The sequence below is a fragment of the Aegilops tauschii genome, chromosome 1, assembly GCF_002575655.3.
Source record: "Aegilops tauschii subsp. strangulata cultivar AL8/78 chromosome 1, Aet v6.0, whole genome shotgun sequence".
Classification (NCBI taxonomy): domain Eukaryota; kingdom Viridiplantae; phylum Streptophyta; class Magnoliopsida; order Poales; family Poaceae; genus Aegilops; species Aegilops tauschii.
Genome location: NC_053035.3, coordinates 86,598,483 through 86,606,666, shown reverse-complemented (window position 1 = coordinate 86,606,666; position 8,184 = coordinate 86,598,483). Strand labels below are relative to the sequence as shown.

Below are 8,184 nucleotides of genomic sequence, written 5' to 3'. Positions count from 1 at the left end.
AGAGCCTGTAGCCCCAAAATTTAACCCATGGTCGACATGTCCGATCACCTTTAACTGAAGGGACCACCCGACCAGTATCCGTCATGGAGGATCGGCGACCCTGGCCCTAGATCCAATTATCAATGGGTACCACCTCACTAGAGTCCTCATGGACGGAGGCAGCAGCCTCAATCTGATTTATGCAGATACAGTAAGGAAAGGGGTATTGACCCATCAAGGATCAAACCCAATAATACCACATTCAAAGGGGTAATCCCAGGCGTTGAAGCCCCCTGCTCGGCCAGACGACATTCGCTCGATTCAACGACCTCCCCCATTACGCCTATCTAAAGTTAAAGATGACCAGACCAAGGGGTGTCATCACAGTCAATGGCAATATGGAGCGCTCACTCCGGACGGAGGAGCATACCGCGGCTCTGGCAGCCGAAGATCAAACAGGTGCCGAAGGGCATACCGCCGTCAAGACGTGAGAGGCAAGAAAACGAGCCCGAGCCCGGTCAAGTACCTCAGTGGAGAAAGCCGAAAACTGGCTGTCATAATAAGCGAGAACTGGTCGGCGATTCGATGACAAGTATTAAAATCGCTGGAGATTACACCGTGTAATACGAAGGGTTTGTCTTCGAGCAAACCAAGTGATACATGTATATACCTCGAATATCACGACACACTGGGGGCTAGTCACCAGCCCCCGCAGTCAAGCTCCTATGGCTAAGTGAAAGTAATAAAACCGCATAGTCCGATTGCCTCATTTCCCTCCCGCACTACCGCCTTCGAGCACCGAGACGTCGGTTAAGGGTCATAGTGCGGAGGACGAAACACCCCTCGTAGCATCTACGTGGGGGCTAAAGACGACGACTGGTAACTTTCAGAATAAAACGGCCGCACAGGATTCAAAATAACATCAAACACATGCATGTATGATAAACCATACAAAACAAACGCATTATAAAGCATCAGGTTCAACCTGTGCCACTGATTGTTGAAGAGAAGTTGAAAGAGATAAAACAAACATGTGCAGCTGTTGTTGCTAAAACACCAAGATGGTCTGCGAAGTAGGCTCAATGGTGGCTTACTTCATCTTTATTTCAAAGAACTAGTGGACCCGTTGCGCCAAATGGCGCAGAGGCACGCTAAATCCATGTTCGCGATGACAAAAATATCCATGGTTTAATACCCTTTATTAATAGGAATCATGGTGGATTGTTGTCTACAATGAGACGTATATACACATTTTAATTTGATAGCACAAAATACTTGCTACCATTCTCGCATAGACCCATTCGAAATCATGTCCTCATTGAAAACATTTGCCTTTTTCAATGACTTTGCGTTTGAGCAAAAAAATACATAGGCTCTTCTTTAAAAATATATGTACCTTTAAAATCATGAGTGCTTTCAAAATATTTCATTACTTAGGAGTTTTAGGCTTAAACAAACATGTATGATTGAGCTTTAGCCCTTGTGTATGAAAATAATGAAGGAGCATCAAACAATAAATAGCAGATGAACAATAGTTTTCAAAACGTCCCCATAATAGCAATAGGTAGTCTATGATATTTGTTTCATAACTACCAAACGTGCCTAAAACATCATTTCTACTGAATCCACATAACAAGTATTTATGGTAAGGGACACCATCACATAGATTAAAGAAAAAAAAAGGGACCGATCAATAGTTCAACAGTAAAGCATCGACAACTTGCATGGTGATAGGAGCAAGTGGCACTGTGTCCAGTCTCTAAGTTGCGGTACATATCCTGAAGCCTTGTAGTGCTCCATGATCAGCAATGCATCGTCGTACGCACATCTTCACTACAACCATACATACACCACAAACAACATGCCGGTATATTTACCTGATAAAATAGATAGTGATACAAATTTATTTGTCAATTGTACCAGCAACTTGAATTGAAAAATGCAATGTTTCATTAAGATCACTATCCGACTATTTTTTTTTAAAGAACCAAACTGAATCCAGAAAATAAAATAGATAGTGATACAAATTTATTTGCCAATTGTACAAGCAACTTGAATTGAAAAATGCAATACTATCGGACTATTTTTTTAAAGAACCAAAATTGAATCCAGAAAACAAATGTTGTTTTGCGCCAAATGGCGCAAGATACCATGTCAGATCCTTGGTTATTTGAGAGAAGATGATTTCCAATGTAGCAATATTCTGTATCCCGTTGCACCAAATGACGCAAAGTCCAATTCAAACCAAGAGCTAAATGCAAATATTTTCTTAATAATGTAAGAATGTAATCATTAGTAGCTTACAAGCAGTTGTACACATGGGCAACACAATAAATAAAATGTGCTCAAGACATGATAAAGCACTGTGTCCGTGCAGTTCTTAGAAATATTGTTCATTGCATCATACTCCCTCCGTCCCAAAATAAGTGACTCGACTTTGTACTAACTTTGTACCTCCGTCCCAAAATAAGTGACTCAACTTTGTACTAGCTTTAGTATAAAGTTAGTACAAAGTTGAGTCACTTATTTTTGGACGGAGGGAGTATATGTTATCATGTCACAGTAGTACTCCCTACGATCAACGCTCTTATATTTCTTTACGGAGGGAGTAATTTTGATTAAACAATATAGATAAAGAACGGCAACACAGAATCAAGTTTGTCTTAGGGATGATAGTAAATTACAACAGACACTGACAAAGATTCAAGAAAAGTGCCCTTCTGTCGGAAGAAAAGATTATTTCTTCAGTGACCATATAAGGACCTTGCTTCAGTGGTCAATGGTGTGGTTGTCGTCGTGGGCTGCACCAAACAATGGCCTCCTCGAGCTTGTTTGTCCAGAGACCCTATACACCAGAGTGTTGGTTGTTTGATCAAGAACCAAAGAATAGCCTCACGTGATATTTTTGGTTGTTTATATATCTTGGAAGGTGAGTACCTAATAGTCTGGTTTCAAGTAAGCAAGTAAAGGAAAAGGTAACATTTTTACTTCTGAGGAAATATCAACAATCTGGTTCTACAAAAGAGTTAATGGACCTACCTCATGTAGGTAGCTACTGAACTAAAAATGCAGATAGGTTAATCAGCAAGATTCTAATTCTGAAAACAATAAACTGATAAAACTTGTAGAAAAACCGCAAAATTATTATTATCCTGATTGGCCAAATAAGCATGTGCGCACAATAAGTTCAGAATTTTTGTTGCTAAGAAAATGAGCTAAGGTCTACATCAAAAGAAGGTAATAAGAGCAATACTGTGGGTATAGCCATCATCTTTGTACAGAAAAGAAAGCTATCATCTATGCAAATAACTCTTCATCTTTAACTAGTCATTTGAACATCTCCTAATGTTCCTGGTCATGTAAGCAAATATTAAACCTCGTCTCCTTCGAGGGGCAAAAAACATCAATGTTCATTTTCACATTGAGTTAAAAGAATTTAAGAAAATCTATTGTTCCTGAAACCAATCGAATGCGCAATGTAGTTTATCAAATTATGCGCATATATATAGCAGATAGCCAATAACTTCTGATCATGACATCTTTACTTACCTGATGATGTTAAATATGATTAAAGGCTGAATAGCCTGGGCGACCACAAAGTTTTGGCCTATCAGTACAGAACTTTATCCAATAACCTATATTAGTATAGGATGTTGAGAAGGAAGCCAGCTCGAAAAAAATCTAATAAGAAAGCTTCAATTGATAAAAATATAAAAACAACCTATAATACTATTAATATATATGAACTTTAAACTGTAACTGAATGGTAGACATTATAGTGCTTCGATGTACGCAAGAATAAACTCTTCTAATAATTTTATTGCTAATCTTTCAGTCAATACTTGCAAGAGAGAAATATTCTGGGTGTAAGAAGAAATAAACATGGAAGTGGACTGTCCATTGAATGTGTGGGAAAGGCATCGTACTCCCTCTCTCTCAGTTTATAGGGCGTGCGCGTACCCCTAGGTCGTCAATTTGACTAACCTAATACAAGTCATATATTACAAAAAATATACCAATATAAACTTTAGATGTTTTATTTTCACACAGTATAATTTTTGTGTTATATAGTTTATATTAGGGTGATAAAATTGGCAACCTAGGTATACGCACAGGACTTGTAAACTGGAACGGAGGGAGTACCATAAATATCTATGGCATGTCAATTTATATATATTAAGTAAACCACATTATCCCTTTTGTCTATGTAAAGAGAAGAACATTTGATATTGACACTTGAGTTATTTCATATTGTATAGTTAATGATACATTGGCCTACAATCTCTATATCCCTTTATCCGGGTAAACTCTATCTCTACCCATATGTTAGATGGCCTAAGCAAGCGCACCGCGGTACCAATTGCCTATGCAGATACCAATTCTTCTGGATTATACAAAGCATTTGTTGAAGGACAGCGTAGAACTAATTTGAAAGCTCACAGAAAATCAGGTAGCAGCAATACATGACACTCCATCAGCATCTTGTTTCCTTGGTCCATGCTTGAAATTTCCTACTGAACTGTAGCAGGTCCGTCAATTGTGCAGGCTAAAGTGCGTATATGTGGTAAATAGCATGCTGGCAAGAATTTAGCTGAAATAGAAGATGAAATGCAAAATATATATCAAATTAGCCAGGAAAATGTATAGAAAGACCTTAGGTCATGATTCCTTTTCAAAATGAAGGTTTCTGTAACAGTTTTGTCATTGGATAATCATCATATATCACAGCTACTAATCATGGGTTAGTGCAGAGTTCTCTATAAAATATTTTTCCCACAAAAGGGAAAAAGAGAGAGTGCTCTCCAAACATAGAACGGAGCTGAATAATAGACTCCTGCCAAGTCCACTCTATGCAACGAAAATATGGTTGAGGAAATCCACCAACAAAAACTAAATTTGCAGCTCACACTAAACAACATAGTTTTTTTTTCTTGAATTTACACTTGCAGTATCACATACCAAAATGGATGCAGTAATTACATGGAGTAATTAGACTGTTGAAAAAAGGATGCTCCAACTATATTAAAAGTCAACCTAGTGTAATTTTCATTTAAGAATAATATAGCATTCACCTTGTGATATACTTGTATGCGTATTTTCTCGGGATCTCACTTGCTTCCCTATTATGTACACCCACAAGCTATCCTCCATAATAAGTATATGTTGGCTACTTCAGTAGCACCTATCCATATCTTCATTTCGCTAGGAGATCCGTTGGAAGAGAAGTAAAGACTCTGTTCTACGCCTTTATTGCCTATACATACATACACATATTCGGTTGACAAAGCATGGTTTACTTTGTAAGTATCGTCACTTTGAAATAAAACACGTCTCTGCAGCACTTCTCTTCCTCTCGGATGTCAATACGAAGACTGAAATTCTGAATTTCCGAGTTAACCTGTGCATGCCGTTCCCCAAGAACCCGAACGACCACTGCTCCTTGCCATAATCCTGCACACAAAACATCAGAAAATAAGAATTAGGCATCTGGCAGAGAGCCTTGTCGGATGATCCGAGCAAGCGCTGGAAGAGAGCCTAGACGGCTACCATATGGGAGAGGGAAGAACGCAAGCCAAAGTTGAGGCGACGCAGTCAAGCAAGCAAGAAAGTTCAGAGAAATGCAGCGTAAAGTTCAGTAAGAAGCAACAAATTATGTAAAGAGAAAGACACATGTGAACTAATCTGGCAGCAGTTTTAACACATAACAGTTTTCTGAACATTTGACAGGACAACTCATGTGCATTTTGATAAACTCTATATACTGGAAGTAGGCGTCACTCGCCAATCTCGGTGCCACATTATTACATTACTTCCGCACTCTCCATGGAACGAATATGCAGAATTTGGCATGTGTTGGCAATTTAAAAACATTGGATACAATATCTTTGACTTTAGCAGAAAGCAAAACATTGGTATAGTGCTCAAACAATCCCAAAATGGTATTAAGAAATGAGAAACGGGAAACCTGTTAACATTATTCAGTGCTCAAACAATCCCAAAATGGTATTAAGAAATCTATCCTGGCCTTCCAGTTTATAGAAAGAAAAGAGACAAGAGCTTAGACAGACTTACAAAATGCTAATTCATCCACTAAGCTTCTGCCAGAAATAAGCATGCATTGCAGATTCAGTAATTAGCTGTGTTGCATGTAGAACTATGGAGCATTCATGCGAATATTGGTTTCTGAGCCCAGGCTCAGCTGATCCTGAAATCACAACCATCAGGTGGCATGTGGATGTGTGACCAGTGTTGTATTGTGCTCTGTATAGCAGCTGTATGGAGGGGAAAATAAAGCCAGCCAGCAGACGCATTAAATGAGTAGACAACCGAAAGGGAGAGGCAGAACAGGAAACTCGAGAACGGATCAGGCACTGTTCTGTGCCAGGCTGAGCCGCCTCCGGCACACTAACTCGCCGCATGAGCAGATCACCAGCAACCATGTTCATCACCAATCTCATGCAAGCTGTACACCACTCGACCTCACACTAAAAACACACAGCTGGGATGCTGCGTGCTCCTCAGCATTCGAAAACACTGTGCTTCCCCCAATCCAAACAAAGTAAATCACATTAAAGATATAGTACAGTCTACTCAACTATACACGAGGCCTCAACTCTAGTAACAGAGGAACAAGCGTGCACCATTGCTCACCAGAACACACCGAAAATCCCTTAGCTATTAGTCAGCCTGCCGATACCCCTCTGCTTCCCTGGAGCAGCTAGTCCTTGAAGTGCATTCACATTCGCCGAGAGGCACCCACTGTCTTCATGCTCTGCGGCGCCATTCCATAAAAATGCAACCCCTCCATTGCCAGGAAGCTTCCCTAGTGGCAGATTTGCCAAATGGTCCTAAAAACCCAAACCATCCCTTTTCTCTGCAAATGGTGCCCCACTCACCATCAACGCCTTCAGACCAGCTCACATATGCTCAAACGCTTCCGCACTTGCGTCACCCAGGCGAACAACATCCATTGCTTGCATATACAGAGTCGAATACCTGCATGTGAATGACAGATTTACCGACTGTTTTTTCTGGTAATGAACGAGGTGCGCGGGCAGTATGATCCTTGCGTCTTTGGTCCATCCTTCACGATGTGCTTTGCGGGATCCTCCTCCAAGTGGAGAACATCCATCACCTGGACAAGATCGACAAATGGCAGGCAAATCAGAACCCTATCTGAAAACGCGCAGAGTGGCAGAGTACAAAATCTAGTAGCGGATTTACCCTTAGTACATGGCAGCATAACATCCCTGTGTGCTCAAATTGTCCGCACTCACACTCAAATTCCAGTCCTTCGTCTCTTACTATCACCTCGTACACCACCCTACACCACACCACCAGAAATATGTTAAAAGACAGAGCATCATTTCTAACACAATATAAAGAATAATGAAACAACAAAAATCAGAGGAATAGACTTGCATCAGAAGCACGCAAGCTTGACAGGGATGCCATGGTCACACAAGAGCTCTTGATCGCTTCACTCTGAGGAGCCACTCCACTCGCTTACTTTTTTTGGCTCACAAAAACTAGGAGCTGTACACCGTGAGCAATTTTATGGTCAACCATATATGCCGTCTCGTCCACAACAAGTTAAGCAGAGCCAGGCTCCTCGCAAATTTCCTTCCAAACCCATTCTAATAACTATCACTCGGTGATTGTGATCTATCATGTGCTCGGCCACATAATACCTGTTGTCATCTGACCGGAGCAACCTTATCATCGCCGTGTTGCCGCAACGTGATGATCGACGGTTATCCCTTAACAGATTGCCCTTAACATCATACAAATACAAGCATGCGCATGAGCGTCAGCATTCTGAATTATTTTTAAAAAAAAGCACAAGGACCAGAAAAAAAAAAGAATCTGTGCCGAAACAAAATTCAGAAAACTAACAACTGACGTACCACATAGCCGTACTCTATTTCATGCATGCACTTCTCCCTATGAACATTAAGTCTGCTCTTGGGCATCAAACACCAAATCCACTTTCCCATGAGTAAGGGTTGTAGAAATCATAAGCCTCAAGAGAATTGAAACTCGTTCCGGTGGCTGGATTAACAACAGCCCCCGACTTCTTGTCAGCATAAGCTGGCAGAGAGGGCTCCACTGTGGAACCTGTTTGGGTCCCTGTCTCTTTCATCATGATTTTTGGCAACCATTACCCTGCATAACGAAAGACTATAAATCAAGCGCCCAGGAAAA

At 40.5% G+C, this 8,184-nt stretch overlaps 1 protein-coding gene across 2 annotated transcripts in view; it reads right to left on the bottom strand.

The window, feature by feature from the left end:
* Positions 1–2,552: 2,552 nt before the first annotated feature.
* LOC109732028 (uncharacterized) overlaps positions 2,553–8,184 on the bottom strand; it is a 37,737-nt gene continuing 32,105 nt past the window's right edge. Inside the window, exons 15-22 of one of the 2 annotated variants that reach the window (XM_073508857.1) lie at positions 7,887–8,145; positions 7,671–7,753; positions 7,204–7,303; positions 6,631–7,114; positions 5,052–5,430; positions 4,420–4,498; positions 3,529–3,614; positions 2,553–2,824 (exon numbers count right to left, since the gene is read on the bottom strand). The gene's annotated coding sequence lies outside the window, so the exon portion shown is untranslated. Of the gene's footprint in view, positions 2,825–3,528; positions 3,615–4,419; positions 4,499–5,001; positions 5,431–6,630; positions 7,115–7,203; positions 7,304–7,401; positions 7,516–7,670; positions 7,754–7,886; positions 8,146–8,184 lie in introns of those variants that run through there. The other variant, XR_012203131.1, reaches the window with a different exon arrangement.